This window comes from Mastigoproctus giganteus, chromosome 1 (genome assembly GCF_048544385.1).
Source record: "Mastigoproctus giganteus isolate SK-2022 chromosome 1, ASM4854438v1, whole genome shotgun sequence".
NCBI classification, from domain to species: Eukaryota; Metazoa; Arthropoda; class Arachnida; order Uropygi; family Thelyphonidae; genus Mastigoproctus; species Mastigoproctus giganteus.
The window spans coordinates 129,283,159-129,305,734 of record NC_143575.1 but is presented as its reverse complement, the minus strand read 5'-3'; the positions used below and the strand labels follow the sequence as shown (position 1 = coordinate 129,305,734).

General features: G+C 39.1%; 1 protein-coding gene across 1 annotated transcript in view; it reads right to left on the bottom strand.

Moving 5' to 3' along the window:
- The window catches only part of LOC150091135 (homeobox protein aristaless-like), a 239,068-nt gene that overhangs the window by 159,311 nt on the left and 57,181 nt on the right, over positions 1-22,576 (bottom strand). The window lies entirely within an intron of this gene.

Sequence of the window (22,576 nt, the reverse complement as noted above, 5' to 3'; positions counted from 1 at the left end):
CTCGGTTGGGTTCTGGCCGCTTAAAGTTTCATTTTTGAAGAAGGGACGCAATCATCATATGATATCTTGTCCCCCCCCACCTGGTGTACCGGAGAGCTCTTAGGAGTACCAGGTTTAAAAGACGGCCTCCGATTATCGATTTCTGTATATAATTTCGGGAGGGGCGGGGGGAGTATGTGTCCGTTACCGTATGAAAGGGAAGATTATTCTAAAAGTATGTATTCTTGTGCTGTGCTTCTGCATTAATTGTAAAAAAATTACTGTGTAGTTACTTATTTGTTCAGTTTTGAAGAAGGGACCTCATATCTCTGCTTCGGATCCCTACCTTTCTGTTGGAAAGGAGGAAATTAACCATGTCATTTAAACCAAACTTAGCAGTCGTCAATGTCAAAAGAGACTTCTTTTGTGGGTTGCGTGATGTTAGCTACCCTGTTTTATGCACCTTAGTACGAAAAGTCTCATCCGAGACTTTTTTGTACTAAATAGTACGATTTTGCCTAAACTACAATGAGAACAGACTCTAGTGTGTTGCCGTAACACACCACAAAAATATCAATATACATGTATGGAGGCGCGCCTCCGTAGCCAGGTGGGAAGGAGCAGCAGTGCGAGTAGCACATGCTTCTTGATTAGACCGGGGTTCGAGCCCGTCACCACCAAATACGGAGAATGCGGAAAGGTCAGGGAATGACCACCGCATATCCCGGAGCAATATGGCCTTAGTTGCTAATGCTCCTAAAAAACCAAATAACAACAACATACATGTATGGCAAAATGCCTCGCACCCGCTCCCTTGCCCTTCCCATGTACTTCAGAGATGTCCCCAACGCCCACCTGCTAATGTGAAAAGATATTTGGTATTGAATATTGGATTCTTAGGATGCTCCTCATTCTGGAAAAAAATATTATCACCTGGCGAGGCTAGTGACCAAAAGGATGGATATTCCTGACAGATAGGGTATTGTGCCAAATCCCGTCGCAGTGGTGCACAGAGTTCTCCCCTTAAAGATGATATTTAGCTATCTTACCAGCCCCAAGACATTAAAGATGCCATTCAGCCATCTTACCAGTCCCAACAGCATATTTCCAAGAATCATTATAAAATACACCGATAAATTTCACATGGACCCCAAAAAACTAACCTAAAACAAAACCCGCATTAAAATGATCCGAGCGGATCCGTATCGTAGCCTTTGCTTGACTGATATCTGAAATTCTCAGGACAGGAAGCTAAGAACAAACTACGAAGTCGCTCTTCATCCGGCGAAGCAGTCACTAATGTTGTGTAACCGGAGAGTAATATGAACTTGTAATAACTTACCAAAATAATCTAATTTAAAAGAAATGTTAAATATATTTCAGCCTCACCCAGATCAATCCATTACTCTTTTAAGAGCCCGAAGTATATCTTTACGTAGCTGCTAACTGTATGGGTTTACTACGGAGAATTCGCCTTTTTTGATTTGGCCCCTTATCAGTCTCATGTAAATAGTTTCTCCTTCTTTCTGGGGGAAAAAAAATATACTTTTTCGCAAAAAAAGAAAGAGTAAAACTATGTTAAAATCTGAATGTTTTTTTTTAAAAAAATCTGCGAATTTCTTATTTTCATTAACGAATACAGCCGTAATAAAGACCTGAGAATAGTTGATCGTAATTGTTCAGTCATAAAAGAAAAAAAAAAAAACTCAAAATTTATTCTGCAGGTTTTTCTTTTTTAAAAAGGGGAAAAAAAAAAAAAAAAACTTCTGATTGTGTTGACCCAAAGAATTCTACTGTATTTTAGAGGAAATTTGATGGAAGTACTGTACTGTAATTTACACCCAGCATGGCAAAAACACTCATATTTAGCATGAATTGTTGCATTCACTGGCTTTGTCGGCTTTGATGTGATGCATACTTATAGTACAAACGCATGCGTCTCCCAGCATGATAAAGAAACTTGTCATACCCCTTGTGGTAACTGCTAGGTGGTGCGAAGAAAATAATGTCAAAAAATTCTAGCGATCAACCAAGTGGTCTTACTTGAATCCATTTCACATCATAAGTCCTGTGGGACTTATTATGTAACCTGATTCAAATTGGATCCAATTCATTGAATACCCCCTTCAAAGGTGAAGAGAGAATAGTAAAAATCTTTTGCCGATTGTGGAAGTTTGCTTTTCGGAAGATCTCAGCGATCGCCAATGGGACCGGTAAGCTTGCCAATCGCAGAATATATTTTATAAAATAATCAGTAGCGTATCAAGCAATTTATAACACTAACACTTCATTCAGTGTCTAAAGATGCCTTGTGCATGTTATAACGTATGCTTCTGTCATAATGGCCTCTGCCCCTCCCACTCATCTGAAAAACGTTTGGAGTAGTATATTGGATCCTTAGGTGGTTTAACAGGGACACCTTAAATTCGCTCGTTACTTCCAGGTCCATCCTCTGTTGCAAAATTTTAGCATAATCAAATTTAGAAAGCTAATTGAGCTCAGAACCTCTTTTTCCATGAACTACGATCTAGTATTATAGCTGCTTATTTTCCTCATTAACGTATGACTCATATTTGAATTCCCATTGACGAAAGTGGTATGGATATAACTGTCATAAATCCTAAAACAATTCGAGTATGAATTCCTTTGAAACTTGGAGAAAAAATGCTTATATGCGGATCTTTTTTGGAGTTATCATTTCCCAAATGGTTTTTTGTGCGCGATCTTTATTTATATAATTGTGCATTGCGGTTTGAGTCCGGGCTACGTCTTTAAGATGTATCTAGATTCTTCAGGATGTTTTTTTTTCCTCTCATTTTTTTCTCTTCGCCCCCTCCACCGATAGCTAATGTAAAATTCAGTAATTTATTACACAAAGTCTCCATATTTTGAATTCTAAAAATTTTAAATATTAAATTTAATCTTTTCATTAAAGCTAGGCAAGGATAGATATAGTCGTTGCTTGCTCCTTTTAAAATAGCTCATAATTTTGTTCTTCCTGTGTAACTTAGTGAATTAAAATAGGATAAGCGAGGTTATTGTTCTTGCTATATTTTTGTTGCTAAATTCTTAGCTGATTTATTTTGTTTCGTGCTGCGTTTATTACGTCATTCATTGTGGGACTTTAAAGAATCTATTGTTATTACTTGGTACGTGTCATTCCCCCGTAATATTCTTTCTAGTTTCTGAATATAATCAACCACACTATGACCTTTGTTCGCCCTTTTCATTTCTGGACGTACTTCCTTCTAGGATTCCTGGTCAGGAATGGATGGTCTGGTATGTCTTCGGTTTCTCTCTCTCTCTCTCTCCCTCTCTCTCTCTCTCTCTCTGGAAAACTCGGGTTCATCCAGAAAACAGGCATGTTCTCCAAAAATGCACTAAATTTACAGATACAGTACAGTACAGTGACACCTCATGGCCTTAGTTTGCCTTGGCACAGTTATTAAAACAGTAGCAATATCTTCACTTCTCCGCTAGCTTCATTATAGTTTTATTAATTGTTGTTAAAGGTTAATGACCAATGGATCTAATAAACGTTTTTGTTTTCGTGCATTTCTTTAGAAAAGAATAAAACATTCTTTTCAATTTCTTTTTTAAAAGATAAACAATGAGAGGAGATATCTTATAAGACTTTTGTCGGCTTTGAAACTTTTCTCAGTAGGCGTAATTTAATAATCCATTTTCACAATTCCCCTGTTTTGTTTTGTGAAATCTCTGTTCAAGCTGGCCGTGAAGATATATTGAAGTTGTATATACTGTATTATCTCAGCAATAAAGAATATTTATCAATTTATTTATTAGTGAAAAGTTGAAATACCGTTTGATTATAGAATAACTTTCTGAATTTGATGCCTTATGTCTCTGAAAGTATTGCGAATTAGTTGAATTTTTGAAATATTAGCCATGCACTCGAGATACCCGACATCAGATTTACATAGTTCGCGTTTGTTCTACCAGATGTAAGACGACTAGAATTGAGTCTGACAAATAAACAAAATGACGTCGGATATCTCATGCAGGAACCCCAATTAAAAGTTTCTGTTTATTTTTTAAACCTGTACACAGTGTTTGCTCTAGGAGAGTTTAATTTATGTACGGGAGGGGCCAGAGGAGTATTATAGCTTTACTACAGCCATTATAGCGGCGCAACAGCTGACAATTGGCCGTGCACTTTTTGAGCCAGCGTAGAGGTTCGATCTTGTGATGTGTGCACTAGCAGTTCCCATTCGATTTCTGCTTCTCCACCGCGGCAAGTACTTCAGTAACAGTTTCCGTAGTAGTGCAAGGTGGTCCTTTACGCGGCCTATTGCACGTTAAATCTGTGGCTTCGAATTTCTTCATCAAATTGTTCACTGTTTTACTGTAACATGGACCGCGACAGGGATTAGACACACAATGATACAGTATATATGTCCGTAGCGTAGTTTCATTAAACCCTCCCCCTCACTACATGTATCAATGCTTCACTGTTCGAGTATTTCACTGCTTCAATGTAATTTTCGATAAATGATTGCTTTGCTCTTTCTGAAAGTTCATAAATACTCATCCTGCCCTGCTTCTAAAACTGACAAAAGTTCCGGATACTCTTCGGAAGAGAGTAATGAGGTATTCAATGAAATATCCCCTTCCCATCAATGATTCGCTACATTCCTTTTCCCATAACTTTGGATGTTTCTGCGGATACAGTACTTTCATAATAATCGTTCCTCCGAAGTGCCATTCCTCCTCTTTCTTCTGAACCTAATATAAAATATACGGTTGTCACTACTATCAATTATTTGTCAACTCCAAATTTTTCTAAGTCTTCTTTGTCCATCTCTATTTCAGCTCTTCGGCACCTTTTCTTCAAATGTATTTTCTGAAAAAGTTTGTCTATTGTTATTGAAGTTAATGGTCACAAAATTTTAGCTGGTCTGTTGAGGTTTCAAGAACCAGTTACTGTTTGCAATGATTTCCATAAAAAATGCCTGTAAGAATGACACAAGTCATAACATGTCGCTTTTTTTCTAGGGGTAAAAAAAAACAAAACAAAACACCACCATATGGGGAATAATTCAATGTAAGCGACCTTTGATAGATGTTAATTTGGTCATATCATTTGACAGAAAAGGAAAATTAAAACTTGCATTCAGTTTCACGAGAACAGTTATTAGAAAATCTCCGTACTAGTCACTACAGATATGTTACAGTATTCCAATTCTTACGTTGATTAATTAAAATTATTCAAAGCCTGTTCGATAGATACTCGTCTTGAAGTTATTCATTTTCTGGCAATAGAATTTTCTTTACAGTAAGCTGAAAGACTAAAATAAATTTTTTCAATACAAAATGCTTGAAAATAATTTCAAGAGAAGGTTACTGCATGCGAGTCAAATCAGTGGACACAATAAAATCTAGTTCATGTTCATCCCGTCTTCTAGTTCATCCCATAAGTGTTCCATAGGGTTGAATTCGGGATTCTGCGCCGACCATACCAGCTTTTCTACATTCAAGCCCATCAACCATTCTATAACAGCACCGACAGTGTGACGTGATGCATTATCCTTTGAAACAAACATGGGTCTGCACCAGACGACTGCCACACCGTAGGTGCATGGAATCGTCCAAAACGTTAAGACTGCTGACCACGGTTCCCGTACCATAACACCAACTTCTGAATTTCACTGTTGGCACATTCATCTTGTCGATAAAACAGTAAATATTATTGCAATTCAATGTGCCGAGTTTCTCCTGGAAATTCAGGTTTTTTCTTCACTAAAGAAAAACCTTTTCATAGAATACATACAGTTTTATAGACACCTGATGGCCGTGTTTGTTATGTGAAATATTCTAAACAACGCAACTCGCTCTGCCCTCCGAAATAAGGAAATGTAGATTTTTCTGCACGATTCTAGCTACCAAGACAAGATTCAAGAAAATTCTTAACAGGGAAGTTTGTGGAAACAAAGCATTTTATTTAATGCTTTATTCCCATTCTAGCTCCCGTCGAAACAAACTGTAGGAAGTCATATTAGCTCGTTTACGCATTGCGCTACTCACATACATGCATTTACTTTTGAGGAAATTCTTTACAGTTTAGTTCGTATAAAACCCAGCTCACTGTCACACATATTTCAATTGACTCTTCCCGTTACTCAAATATCAGATCAAGCACTTTTCAGAGACTATCAAATCTACAGGCCCCCCCTCCCCCCAACACTACAACAGCTTCTAGGAAATACAGCAAATTTTACAGAACTTTTTTTTCTTCCTTAGACAAATCAAACTTTGACTGCATGTAAGTAACGTGCTGCTCATAATCGGATTTGTAAGTAAATCGCCAAGATACACATAAACAGAAGGATAACCTTAGCTATCCTTCTATTTAAGCTTCATTCACAACAACAATCACCAAGCATTAAATAAAAGTTCTTTGAATCCCGCAATATATATGAAACTTTAATATTGAAAGGAAATCGGAGAGCAGGCATATCCTTCCTAATGCTAAGTTTTCGCTCTGATATCTTTGCAAAGTCGTTGCATTTTCCAGTAAGAAAGTGCTGCTTTCTTGATTAGAAATCGATTTTATATTTGTCGTATTCTGACCATATGTTTGTTATTTGTTATTTGGTTTTTAGGAGCATTAGCAACTAAGGCCATATTGCTCGGGGATATGCGGTGGTCATTCCCTGACCTTTCCGCATCCTCCGTATTTGGTGAACTGACCATATGGCATCAGTAAATGTTTACTGATCCCATAGGCGCCTCCGTAGCCAGGTGGGAAGGAGCAGCAGTGTGTAGCACACGCTTCTTGATTAGACCGGGGTTCGAGCCCGTCACCACCAAATACGGAGGATGCGGAAAGGTCAGGAAATGACCACCGCATATCCTGGAGCAATATGGCCTTAGTTGCTAATGCTCCTAAAAACCAAAATAATAACAATAACAACTGATGCCATATGGTCAGAAGCATGTAACGGTTTTATTTTAAAACGTGCATTGCAAGGTGCTATTGACTCATCGTGGGTAAATCATTAAAACATGTGGAAACGAAGTAGAGATGAATCTCCCCTAACCACATAATTCAGCTTCTGATTTTTGAAATCGGAATGTTTTTGAAAGGTCTTATCAAACACTGGGAATGTTCTACCCCTCCAGTGAGCACAAGGATGGAAAAAAAGTTAATATGGACATAGGTTCGGAAACGCTTCCCTTCCGAGTTATAGCCCGATTTCTTTTTCATAGAGATAAGGATAGGTAAGTAAGGTAGCCTGTTAAAAACGTGTTTTTTTTTTTTGGTTTTTTTTTTTTTGCAGTGACATCAGATATGCAAATGATTCAAATTTACCTAAAGTGGGATATAGTTTTAGCGGTGAACAAAATATGTATTAATTCAAAGAAATTAATAGCTTGTTGGCCCATGTTGCACTGAAGCAGTGACTACGATCAAAGGGTTATGATGACTGCTTCAGTGCATCGTGAAAGAGTTCTCTAATTTCTAGTAGAAAGCTAGCTGTATTGTGCACCATTCTTTATATAAAGAAACTTTCAATCTCTATTAACGAAAAGGGCTTGCCCTAATTCATCCCAAAAATGTTCGATTTGGTTGAGTGACCTCAACCAAATCGACCAGTACACTGTTCCAATGTTATTCTGAAACCACGTGTTCACAATTCATAAAAAAATGGAAGCGGTTCATGCGGACTGCTCCCTTAAAATTGCCACTACGTACGGCATACAGAATTGGCCAGAATATAAATGCAGGAAGCAGCATTCATGGTTCTACACAAAGCAAACCAGTGGATCCAATCCATACCACCAGTTGATAACACCACCCCCTCTTATCTGTGGGAGAAGGTGGTGTTATAGTCTTGTGGTATGGATTTGAGGTGCTAGTTGGGACAACGTACTCGGACAGTAAAGTTCTCCCGGCATTCTCCATATCTGAACACACCCATCAGATTGAAAGAGCGTGTAGCGGGACTCATCGCTCCATAGGTCCTGTTTCTATTAATTCACAGTCGAAGTGCCGTGAGTCTTGCACCAAGCCAATCGACGGCGTGCATCTGTTTTTGTTATCAATACTTGTGAGCTGCAACTCTCAGTCGCAGAAACACTTACAGGTTTTCCTGTGGCTGCTCGCGGCTTCAAACTCTGATTGCCAGATGATATAATCAGTCAAACTTAAGGCGCAATAGGTCCTATTAGTCAGTATTTTATTTTATTTTAATTATTTATGCCTACCTGATTTCTGGGCTGATTGCTACCTGCGGACTTCATTTCTTCAGCACATCCCTTGTCCCCCTAAGAACGTTTATTTCTTGGCAGTAGCGATCATATTTTCTCCACACTGCGTCCAATTGTCTGGGACACTTATCATTCCTCCCTGGAACCTATTTAGCTCTTTCGGTGTGGTCATATTCCGGCGTACGCATTCAAAATGAATTTGGGGTTAACTGTTGATCACCTTTATTTAGCCAAAAATTTGCATATTTTGTAGTCGCACGCATTTCTTGCCGTCGGGGGAGTGTCCCAAGACTTTTGGTAGTATATTGTGTGTAATAATTCTGAAAATGCTATAATTGATTAAAGCATTACTTCTCTTTTTTCCAGTAACAGTTCATTACAAACAGCTAATATGCAGTCTATTTCTGCTTTTCTAACTTCCACTTTACTTTGTATAATGCAACTAATTTACTGCTATCATAATTACAACACCGATTCAGCCCACAAACACAGCTTTGTTTAGAAATCTCATCCGCCGTTCTCTGCACTGTGAAATACTTGTGCCGCAGTTCTGACCTTCGGCTACTACCTGCTGACGACAGAACTGAAGAGAAGTGTGGCCACCTTCGGTGTCTTCGGCTGATCGGGTGGTCTTCTATAGTGACCTGCCAGTGCTGTGACCTCTACTGCTATCGTTGATACAAGCCGTGCCTCTAACACATGGGACCCTATCATTAGCCGAAGTCTGGCCAGCCTATTATTTCCATGGCACCTTATTAATTTACAGGTCTGGCCGCGTGCCACTAGCCACCACGCTTCTCCTGTCGTGTTCGCTCAGTTACCTCCGAGCGGAACGGGTCAGACAGAAACATAGGATAGGATGAAGCAAAGAAAGAGGTTAATCAACGTTCAATGTGCTTCAAATTTGTATTAATCAAAGGTCAAGGGGTTGACTTCAGCCACATAGATTATCCGTTAAATAAAAAAAGAAATGCGAATTCAAATGTCTTCCTTAATGAAATTTTGGCAACACACCTCAGAGCGATAAATCACGTCAAATTGATAACGCGCACAACCCGTAATCACCCATTCTATTCCTGTTTTGCGAAGTATCGGAATGAAATCACTGAATTTCTTCCTTTTTGTTAAGATTATAGAGTGAACTCCATCTCTGGGACGAGACTGATCTTCACCATTCGAGAGCTTTAAATAATCGTTGGTCAGGGCCGCTACTAATGAAGCTGCTAATTTTCAGCTAAGTCATTTTTTTTTACAGATATTTGAGTAAAATCTAGCTTTCAAATTTAAAATAAATTAATTGAAAATGAAGGCTTCACATAAAGTTATTTTGATGTTATACTTCTTATTAGACCGCAAACTTTCTAATTATGATAGATTAATAACTGGTTAACCATACTAACTGCTTTTTGGTTACTATAGTTTACGAATACATTTTATTTCTAACAATATTTAATTTCTCCCCTCTGTTTCCTTTCCTTTCTTTTTTCTTTCTTTCTTCTTCTTCATTTTTAATTTCTGTGCTAATTAATAGCAAAGTTTGCTGGGAGATTGTACATATAAACCTTTATATGTTTGTACATATAAATATATAAACCATGAGCGTGCCTAGTTAGTTCCCCAAATCAGAAGCGGGATTCCTTGGCATAACCACTAATTTCAGAATCCCCTGTACTAAAGTGTGTTCCACAACGAAGACACTTCAGGAGCTTGTTAATTAGATGATTTCAAGTTGAAAATCTATTGAGAAGATAACTTGAACAATTGTCCCATTCTTTCATGCTTTATGAATCTGTGAGCATTTAAAAGTGGCATTGCCCTAATTACGTGGTTCTCAACCGGGGGTTGGCGTACCCCTGGCCTGGGGTAATCTCGAGTGGTACCAAGAGGCACTACCCTTCGGGCGTTGCATCCAAAATGGCGGATTTTCATGTGCGTAGCTTTTAGTAAAATATTTATTAGTTAATTGCGAAATTTTTACTTATTTTACCACGTTTTTATTTCTGATGCTCTAGAATTTATCGTGTTTTGAGAAAACTATTAAACTTTCTTGGAAATGTGATACATGCAAAATAATGAATTATCACAGCGAAAAAGTAGACGCGGCGATTCCCACCTCCACAATAAAACAATCGGAACAGACAGATCCCATTGGTTGTGATGAGTGGAGAACCCTTGTGAACCCAATTCAAGTCGCGGTTACGCAATTGGTAACCGGACTAGATTAGTTAAAAAATGCTCACATGGGTCTGACAGAGAACGTTGTCGCAGGGATGCCATGGACGCGTTTGTCAACAGTTCCGAAATTGTGATGTCCAGAATCTTTCTCATTGAGAAAGAATTACTGAACCTCTAGGAGATCTCATCGGGCGTTATTTAGAAAATGGAATTCGGCTTCAGTATGATGAAAGTGAACCTTGCAGAACTGCAAGATAATGTCACATTTCTGCGCCGAAGTAACAAGGACATTAAGCTTATTCTTCTCGACATCTTCAATAAGAATGAGCTGAATAAGTCCGAGGATACCAGGGAGATTTCCAACCTTCTTAACGCGCAGGACCTCATTAAGATATATAAAAACTTTGAGAAGACTACTTGTGTTAGTTGTCCTGATTGTAAAAGGAAATCCAATGGTGTTCTTTTCTGCTGAAATCTCGATCGACATCGCTCATCGGGCCCTTCTTCGTGTCTCCGACAACCTCCTTCAACTGACAAGAACGAACATATACACACATCTAAATTGCACAGTGATATGAAAGGAAAAAGAATGAATAATAGGAATAACCATCACAAACAAGATAATCAGCCACTCGAAGGCAGCGATATGATACCGACAAATCATCACGTAGAATCACATGATGATTTGTCGCAGCCCAATCTAAGAAATCATTCTCAAACCAAAAGGCCTACATATGCACAAATTCTGGTAACGAAACCCAAGGATAACATAGGATTGGCATTTAATACTACTGCCCATCCAGCCATTCAAGGTACAGGACACCAGGGAGATGTAACAGACAATACAGTCCCCATAAGATTACAGAGGCAGCGATAGAGGAGACTTACCAAATTAAAGCAGTGCAGATAAAAGACAAGATATTTGTATCGAGGCTTAGTCCAGCAACTAAGGCAAGTAGTATCAAGAGCCTCTTTGCAAATGAGCATAAATTGGCAATTGAGGTAAGAGCGATTAAAACCAAGCATCTTACTTATGCATCCTTTATTATCACGTGTTCGCATGAATCGTCATACACAGTACTTGATCGGAAGTCGTGGCCTTATGGAACACTGGTCAAACCGTACTAAGTACAAAGACAGGTATCAAAAGAAACCTACCAGGATCCACCATACCCACCAGCTGCACAGCAACTAACTAATTCACCAAGTACATACGAATACATAAAACATACATAAGTCATAAGAATAGTCGCCCCCTCACCTTCCCTCAGAACATAAGAAGCGTGGCAAATAAATTACACACGCTCCAGACCATGTTCTTCCTAAGAGAATTCGAGTTTATCTGTCTAACTGAATCTTTGCTGTCAGATGATAAAAACCTTGATCCACTCCTCCACACTGTTTGTTATAATGGCTTTTGCAATTTCAGAGCGAAAAAAAAGGGGTGGAGGAGTGGTTATATTCTTTGTAAACCACTGAAAATGGACAAAATCTACGTCGAGTAAAACTGAGAATTTTGAGGCCTTATGTACCATCTTGAAAAACCAGGATTGTACCATCCAGATTGGCCTAGTTTACCTCCCACCTGACCACACAGATGCATCTAGGCTTGAGCTTCAATCTTGGCTGATAACTAATCTGAACCCAGCACTCCCTACCATTCTTAGTGGCGATTTCAACATGCCACTTCCGAGGCATGCCTTGGCACTACTTGACTTAACATTAACATTAAACTCTGCAGACCTTATAAGACTTGATACGCCACCTACAAGAGATGGACAGCTCTCGACCTCATCTTCCCCAGCTTACCAGTTGTAAAAACGCAACCTTCTCAGTTTTCCTTTACGTCAGACCACCTATCCCTCACATGTACCATCGTTGTCACAAAGGGGGTAAACACCTCCATGAGCTCCCAAGCAGACGCATCACAACATAAACTAACCTACTCCCTAAGATATCTCAAGCCGCAGGTTGTTATGTCTCACCTGACTGCTTATGACTGGCTCAGCATAAAAAAAGTTTAAATATAGAAGAAGCAACTATTGAACTCTCACAACAGCTGAAACTTGTTGCTACAGCTGGAGCATCAAAAGAACTCACAATATCTGTCCATGCCAGAAACTGGTTCAATAAAGATATCAAGGTGGCTTTCACAAGAAAGCAAAAATCATATAGAAGGTGAATGAAATAAAAACTTTAGCCAACCAGGAAACATACAAAAGGGACCGTGCTCACTTCCTCAGATTAAAGAAGTCAGCCCACAACAATCTTATCCTTTCGCGCATAAAACAGTTTAGAAAGATTCTTGCAAGACGAGACCGTAAGTTTGATATGGACAAACACCTCTTTTCAGAGTGGGCTGAACAGGCCTTCAGAGAACCACAATCGGCAACTACCGACCTTCTACCTGTTGTGGACCGTTGTCTCCCACCGGCCATGAAAGAAATCACCATTACTAAGGAACAGTTAATTAAGGTTATTAACACCTTACCAAATTAAGCTACTGTTGGGCCAGATGGCTTCCCCCTATTTGTGATTAAAATAGCCTCAATTTATATTGTTGAACCCCTTTTACATATTTTCCAACGTATAGTGGAAACTGGGACTGGCCCGTCTCTTTGGAGGACCTACTAGGTCAACCCGGTTCCAAAAAACAAACATCCAAAGTTACCAACTGATTTCCGTCCTATATCCATCGGATGTTCTCTCCTGAAAATCTTTTGAAAAGCTTTTAGTCCCTACAATAATTGACCACTGCCTCCGTGACAGACAATCACATCTACACACCTCGGTACACCACCGATCTACAATAACAAACCTTCTTGACACGCTGTTTCGGATTCAATATGCCATCAGTAAAAGATCTCAAATAGACATCATCTTCTTTGACATAAAATCAGCTTTCGACAATGTGTCAATTCAAACACTGCTTCATTTATTAAAGAACTACTACAAGGCAACCGCCTCACTAATCTCCATCCTTCGCAACCTCCTTAACGAAAGGATTCTGATAATACCCCATACTCGCTACCAGACTATGCAATGGTAAGAAGAGGACTACAATGTGGAGTGTTATCTACCACGCTCTTTGCACTAATCTTACAACCATTTCTAGCGAGGTTTACAAACTTGAGCTCTTACGCTGATGACTTGAGTTGTTTGTTATCTCTGATGACATTAAAAGCGTTCAAGAAATAAATGAAAACACTGCTATACAAATTGATCAACTTGTTGACTATTTAGATATGGCAAGGCTCCAACTAAATCAGAAAAGTCATCCCACATATCTATAACCAAGAAGCGGAACAAAAATGATATCCAAACTCTAATAAATGGTAATAAGGTCACAAAGGTTTCAACTCACACAGACCTTTGTCTCACCCGGGACGAAAATCTTGCTATCCAGGACCATTTCATATATACAAAAAGGAAAACATATGCAGCCTTCTGGGCGATCGGGCAGGAACTTGTAGGTTGCCGAAATACGTCCCTAATATGCAAATACATTGAAAGGTTTCTCACTCCCATCGCTTTATACGCGTCTGAGTTATGGTCTCCAGCCCCATTAAGTATTGTAAAGAAATACCTGGCAATTGAATATTGGGTTCTGAGGTGGTTGAACAGGATCCATGGGAACCCGTTCACCATCTCTAGATCTATTCTACATGCGAACATGAACCCATGGAAGATCAAAATTCTGGAAAAGAACCTCATAACTCTTGCCAAACTGCTAACTAATAGGATTGATTCTCCCAACGTGCAAGAAATCATCTTAGCCTCAAGTGCCCTCCCAAGAGAGCAACATAAACAACGGTATAAGTCGACTCTTACTTGTCCTCCTTAGAGATATCTTCCCTGCAAACATTATGGAACATTTCAACAATCTTCAAATTAACCCTAATGAACTATTGGATGACAAGAAATGCAGGAACAATATCCTGGAAGACTTGCATCGAAGCACCGACCTCCAGTGAATCTCGACAACATGATCAAGTCACTCCATCTACCAGTCCATCACATGCCATCGACAGACGCATAAAATTCTCTGAAGGTGAAGTCTTTGGTCTGAAGGTGTGAAGTCTGAAGGTGAAGTCTTGCTTATCGACAGACGCATAAAATTCTCTGAAGGTGAAGTCTTTGGCTGTCATTTAATAGATTGCATTTATGTAAACTTAATTAATTCTTTGTATATATGTAAATGTAAGTTCGAATGTAAGTTTTCTTCCTCTTGTAAATATGTATACATATGCTAATCCAATTCCACGCAAACGCATTGTCAAATATAATCTATTGTCCTTTTAATGTATGTATTTTCAATTATAATTCTGTGTACACCCTTCTAGCCAACCAGCTAAACAGGGGGTGAAACCAAGCTTAATAAACTGAATAATAATAATAATAATAAATCAGAACAAAATCGTCCGGCCTGTCATACTGGGTCCTGTTGTTTACAAAAATTACTAGGCTACTGAATATATATCGAAGCGAATATACAGCAATTTTCGCCTCCTAGAAATACGGATGTACAGGAGGTAGAAGTCCCAGAAACGTGTTGTGAATTTGTGCTGGAGAAACGGTGGTTTTTCTGTGTTTAACTATTTTTAATTTTTATTCCACACCGCCCGATCATGGATAAAATTTTAGTAAGAGTAAGAAAAATTTTTTATGGAGGGAACAGAAAATCCTGAGAAAAGATGCGAAGACGAGTCAAGAACACCTCAGTATGAGAGACCAAATGGCCAGTGTAATCATGACCATTCACCAAGTCCTTCTACGAGCAAATCAGCTCCAGATAAAAAAACAGAAACCGACGAAATTATTCAAAATGAATATTTGAAATACGGCTTCTATTATCGGGTGATGAGCAGAATCAACTCCCTCTGTGTTTAGTATGTGAACAGAAACAAACTCAGCAATAATTATGGAACCTTCTCTGCTGATGAGACATTTTGAAAGAAATCATTGAGACTTGAACGGTAAGTCCATTGCTTATTTCGAAGAGAAACGTTGGTGAAACCTAATATTTGTGAGTCATAAAAAAGAATTATTAGAAGCCTAGCTGAAAGTGCGGTATCTCATTGCTTGTCAAGGAGAGGCCCACACTATCGGAGAAAATTTGATAATGCCATACGCAATTGACCTGTTTGTTTGTTTGTTTGTTATTTGGTTTTTAGGAGCATTAGCAACTAAGGCCATATTGCTCCGAGGATATGCGGTGGTCATTCCCTGATCATTCCGCATCGTCCGTATTTGGTGGGCACGGGCTCGAACCCCGGTCTAATCAAGAAGCGTGTGCTACGCACTGCTGCTCCTGGCTACGAAGGCGCCGCAATTGATCTGTGCGAGATAATATTCGACTCTATGAATCAGTAAAAAGTAAAACAGGTGCTTCTCTAATGACACTGTAAAAAGAAGAATTTTACTTTGCTCAGCCGACCTTCTTAAATTAATCATTCGTAGACTTAAGTTGTCTCCTTACCTTTACATGACGGCACCACTGTATGAAAGTACTGATGTCAGTAGCCTAGCTGTGCTGTTAGTATTTGTTTGATATCTGTATAATGGTGAGCTATGCAAAGACGTTATCTGTGACGATTTGAAAATCACTACAACAGGAGTTTGATATTTGTGAAATAAATTGACAGCTTTTTTGTGCTTATGTGAACTCCACAAGAAGTGTATTGACGTCTATACTGATGGTGCCAAGGCTATGTAGGGTCCCATTTGAGGTGTTGTTACTAGAATCAAGGCAGTAGCAAACCCTTCCTGTTTAAGTAGTCACTGTGTATCCGTAGGGAAAATTTAGCTGTGAAAACGATTCCTGCAAAACTGAAAGATATTTTTAAGAAACAAATTGAATTGTCAATAATGTGAATTCTAGTGGCTTAAATGCAAGGTCTTTTCCGGCAGATTTGCGACGAAATGGATAGACTACGACTGCGTACATTTTTACACTGAAGCACGTTGGCTGGGTCGAGGTAAAGCGCTGATTAGATTCTCTGAATTATGCTCTGAAATTGTGATGTTTCTTACTGATCGTAAAGCTGAAGCCACAAGTAGATACTACTCCCAACTCGATATAAACTGCAGAGATTCATCGACTTTGTCTGGTGATTATAATTCACAATGTGTTGCACACCTTGCCGATATATCTGACAAACTGAACGCACTGAATCTATCACTTCAAGGTAAAAACACGACAGTTTTCATGGCTAATGATAAAATCTCTGCATTCAGTGATAAAATTATTCTTTGGAGAAAGAGAGCTGAAGGAGGACAGCATGATGCCTTCGATACTTTCACTACCTCACACAGCTGTCGATCTCCTTTGAAGAATATTTTCCTGTCAATAGAGACATTGAAAATTACAGGCGGACTGCTTTTTTGAAAAAGCGAAACTCCTCTGTCCTATCTAAAAAAAGAACTGATTGATATTTCTTGTGACATCACTCCAAGAAAAGTTTTTTAGTGTTCCATTGTCTTCGTTCTGGGCTAGTTTGTTGGTCTCTTTCTCTTATATAGCAGACACGCAGTTCGAAAACTATTACCATTTGTGACGACTTATTTATGTGAACGTGGGTTTACCAAACATCGTGACACAAAATCAAAAAGAGAAACAGGCTTGAGCTTCAGCAGATATTTGCTGCCAATTATCAACTTTCACCCAATTTCAGCGAAATCGCTGAAAATCTCTCGTAGCAGGTCTCTCATTAGATGCACTTAGTAAGTCTATTTTTTTATTTTGAGTCTTGATAATAATTTTTTTTAGTTTAAAATTTTAGGAGTAGTGATTATTTTTTGGTTCCACTATAATACAGTACACAAATGCAAAAAAAAAACGAAGAACACCCTTTGAACTTCCAAGGGTTACCTGAGGACCTCGCTGAACTTCGAGGGGTTACCTCGACCAAAAAGACTGAGAACCACTACCCTAATTGATCGGATTGGTCTCGTGGCGGTTCACAAGGCTGATCACTGGATATCACTTTACTTGATTTTTTCCTGTGAGAATACATGTGATTTGATGCTAAAATTCGCGGTTACTATGGCAGCTAAAATTCTCAGACACGGAAGCGCTTTTGCTTCAAATTAAATGATTCTTCTGCATACGAGGAAATACTGAGAATATTCGAAAGGCCACAAACGCGTCCTTCGTGTCAGTATAGTGGTTTCGCCATCACGTAGGAGACAGAAGGGATTCTAAACTCGGGGATGTAGTTACCGATCTCAGACTGAGAAAACCATCAAACTATCGCTAACAGAAACGAAGTCTGTTCAGAAAATTGCGCGAAGAAGTACGTAAAGAACGGCGAAGGACATTTTTGCATACGAAACTTAACATAAATAAAATGCGACATCTTGGTGTTTATCTAAAAATTACTTAGTTCTAATGTGAAAGGAAAATTGCTTTCACCTACTCATTACTTACCGAATCCAATTAAGCAAAATATGAATATTTATGAGTCCTGTGATTCTTCTCATTTGCCCACTTTTGTGCGCAAAAGTGGGTAAATGAGAACCAATGTGCGCAACTTCAAATGCTCATAGCTGTATAATGCTTGAAATGGGATTCTCGTTCATGTAAAAATTTCGACTCAAACTCACCTAATTAACAATCTCCTGAAGTTGTTAACTAAGTCAGTTTGAGTCTAACTTATCTAATTAACAGCTTCAAAAGGTGCTGTGCCAGATGCCGTATCCAAAGTTTATCATCCCGCGATACCACAAGTTTGAACCTAATAAATTCAACCATAGCTGATGTAGTAAAAAAGTCGGGTGAACCGACGGCAGCGTATTGTATGGAAACTGCCAAGGGGGCAAAAAAAAAAACCAAAAAAAAAACACCATCTGATGGATGGATAGGAAAACGTTATGTTAAGCTTCAGATGTCTACAAGAGCGTCTGTAAGTATGACCACAATCCATAGGGAGCCAAACTGCATAAACTATGACGAAGTTGCTGCATTTCGAGCCTCATCACACGAATGTTGTGTGTAATGGTGCCTAGTCTATCTTTTGCATATTTTGGAATACCATGGCCCCGTTCCCTCAGAACCTCACTGCGGGCAAATACATTGTGGTACATAATATTCTCTGGACTTTCTCCATGTCCACCCGCATTCGACTGTGCGATCAACACTGCAACGCGACTCGTCCTTCCATAGGACCTATTTCCAGTGGACATAGTGTATTTGTTAAGCGGTTCCTGGTTTCCCACAGATCCGCTTTAAATACTCTGTGATGATGCAGAACTTTGCAAAGCTAGTCGGTGTGGGTTGTTCGACTGCTCTCTTAGTTACCGGGAGGCGCTATCACCAGGAAAGGACCACCCAGCATCCGTCCACCTGTCAAGCTGCCTGCACTCTTGCAATAGCGAAAGCGAAGGGAGCCAGCAGAAACGAGCATTTTACAGGAAAGATAAAGACATATGGAGGTAGCAGAGCAGAAGACACCTCCAACGCGGAAACAGAGGAGAGAAAAATGCTTAGTGCAAGGGGATGTCCATAGAGAAGGGCGCGGGATGGAAAATTAAAGAGAAAGTGCAAAAGCGTGAGTAGGAGTCATATGAAAAGTTGGGTTTCGGTTGAATTTGACTATGGAAGAGTTGATTCACCGTTACAGGAGCGCATTATAGCCTTAGACGCTAATGCGCCATAAAATCCTAAAAAGAAAAAGAAAAAAAAAAAAAAAAAAAACTGTTACAGGATACTTTTCTGATGAAATGATCAGGGTGGTGCAGCAGAGCAGACGTAGACCGTCAGAAGGGCTTCAAATCCCACCAGGGTATATGGTTAGCTGGAAGAGTGAGTATGATGGTGCTTTCAGATCAGTGCGGTCTTTACTGCGAGGAGGATGTCCAGTTGGGTATTCATTCAGTTCTGATTGTGGCCAATGATGAGGCAAAAGCAGATGCGAGGAGAGGTAGAGCGGTTTAAGGAACGTTTGGTATGTCTCAATTGTAGAATCTGAGGTGGAGTTTGGTATGTCTCAATTGTAGAATCTGAGGTGGAGTTTGGTATGTCTCAATTGTAGAATCTGAGTGTGGTTAAATTTAGACCAGTAACAAGTTGATTACGTAGCTCCACGTGTAACATCTACCTGGACCTACGTAATCAACTGTTACTGATCCCACCATGGCTTCACACGATAAAGATAAAGCACCATCTTAGCGTGAAAGCCTGGTTTGCGAAAAAAAAGAGGTCTAACAGCTCGGTCGGCCCTGAATCTGATCGGACATCTTTAGGATGAACTGGAATCCCGGATCGGAGGTTGGGAAAGAGCAATATGCCCTTCTTCTGCAGCTGAATTGTCGAATACATTGAGGGAGGGGGAACCGACAAAAATTCCTGATGCCTACGTTGCACGTTTTTGTATATGCAGAGAGGACATGGGTTGTGAACCAGTGAAAATGCTTTTTCAGACTGGAACCGGTACTTGGACTGACGTTTAGAGACCACTGTTATAGACCAGATTACTGGAGTAAGTGCGATGATCGCAATGACTATCTATGCCAGTGTTTGTCAAACTGTATGTCGCTACACTTTAGTGTATTGCTACTTGCCATGAAACAATGAGATTTACTTAAAATATTTACAATAAAATTTTAATTAAAATATAATTCTACAGGTTAAAACAAAGTAAACGTTATTTTGCAGAGTGTGCAGTCTACCGTGTGATCGACTGTGAATCCGATCGAGTCTGAGCGATGTCCGATTGCAGTTGAAAGCAGGTAAGCAAATCAGATTTTCTTATTACGGGCACTTTTAATTTTTTCAGTAAATAGCAAAAACTGAAATTTGTGACTCGCTTGCTCTCTTAGTAGTGTATATTTTGAATTGGCTGTGAAACCGCTTTCTTTATCAGCACGGTAGAGGTGCCAAGAAGGCAGAAGAAAATTTGATGTGGTCAAGAATTGTGCAAGGATCGATTTTTTGCTTGAGCTCCGAGTGACTCTTCTTACATTTGATGGTACTAAAATACCGCGTCATGTAGTGAGCCGTTTGATAAAGAACAAACTTTTATTTATTTTTAGCGAAGCTGAAGAGGAACGAGTTGCTGGTATTCACTGTACAAAAACACTACTTCGGAATTAATCTCATATATAAAAATTTCCTGTGAACCCAAATGCTCCACTTTATGCCAAACTCTCGTTTGGCTTGGCAGATATCCAAACTGCTGGTGTACGTTCGCTTGGTAAAGAGGCAAACGATTTTTTTTTTTTTTTACTTAGTGATAACTGAGATAAACTGCTCGTTATTGAAACTGCCCCTCCCAGAAGGAGTTTATATGTTTAGCCTAAATCGTGCATAGGAACAGAATTACATTTGCAAGTCAAAAGGAACTCATTTACTCTCAAAATACGAGCGACATTGCCTTTGCGTACGTCCCTGTTGGGCAGTGATTACCGCATACGTAGTAGCGGTTAGTTCAAAACATAACGAATGTCACTTATTTTATTTATTTATTTTAATTCAAAATAAAAACGTCTCTCCTTAAGAATGGCAAAGTTCTAGTAGAACCGACAGAGGTCGCAATTATCAACTGAGCAGCAACGACTATATTGCGCAAATGTGCTCTGAAAATATGGATTAAGAAAAACGAATAGCGATTAAACATATAATGGTTTCTAAGATTAATAAAAAATCAAATGTTACACAAGACAACTGTCCTTTACCACTTACTTTGCTTATTGAATTAATAACAAATCCTGGAAGCCAATTCAGTAAAACATATACAAATATATTTCGGACGCAGTCACATGATTTAAAACTCCCAGCTTTAAAGAAGTTTTAACAATTGACCCGATAGATCAAGAGGCCATGCGAACGTTATAATATTGATCTGGTATTCAAATAAATGTAAATAAAAATGATAAGTCTTGCAAGCACAGTTTAAAAGACCGTTAACTGAGATTGCAAATTTGTAAATTCAAACTTCCTATATAGATATGTTTTTATACCTCAAGCACATCATTGCAAAATGTACATGTTCTCTAGCAACTGTTTTATTGTAATTTTACCATCCATAATAGAATGCATGCCCTACTAGCACCCCTGCTGTTTTTACGGGGGAAACCAATTGGTTAAATAAATAAATAAAGTTGACGTAATCGAGTTGTATATACTCATTGGTTAGTTCAGCTAACTGTTAGCACAGAACGCGAGCAGGTCCTCATGTAACCGACAAAAACAGAACGCTCCTCCGTTCCATCAACACTTTCACCAATAATCTGAATGTCGTTTGAAAAAGTAATCCAAATGCCAGCGCCCAGAAAACAATAATGACAAGTACAAGCGTTCTGTATTTCTTGTCCAAACAGAACCGATGTTTATTTCAAGGATTTAGCTTTCGTTGTTATTTATTGCGCTTACACCTGAAAGTATTTCTCTCTTTCTCTGGAAGAAAGGAAACGATTAGTTCGACGTCAGGTGATCTATTTTCTTTAAGAGTGCGAAATTTTTGTAATTCTAGAGATGATTAATTATTGGCGTCCATGGCTTGATGATATATGAGGATATATGAGAATTAACGAAAAGAATTGGATTTCGAAATGGTAGATTGGTTCTGTTCAAGGCAGTTTAATTATTCCATTAACTGTATTCAATTGAGAAAACAAAGCAAGGTATGACGTGTTACAGAAGACGGCTAAAATATATTGACTTCCAAGCTTCAAACAGCCCAATAATCTGCTTAAATTTACGCAGATGATAAGACGACTCCGAACATGTAGTAAATCATTGATTTCCCCTCTTCGTAAGGTACACACATTTCACGTGATGTTTTACACATCACTAGCGAAACGTCTGTAACATGACCTTACCCACAAACAAATCGTATGGCTCCGGGTTACTGTGCTGACCTGTTAAAGAACTAATCGTTGCTTATTTATATCCTGAAAAGTATTCATACATCTTTGGAAACGGATATATGTACTTCTTTACGGTTAGTTTCCATAACTACCAGTGTAAGCGCACAATAGAGCACGGCGCCTCCGTAGCCAGGTGGGAAGGGGCAGCAGTGCGCAGCACACGTTTCTTGATTAGACCGGGGTTCGAGCCCGTCACCACCAAATACGGAGGATGCGTAAAAGTCAAGGAATGACCACCGCATATCCCGGAGCAATATGGCCTTAGTTGCTAATGCTCCTAAAAACCAACCAAACAAACAGCACAATAGAGCGAAATAGATCTTGA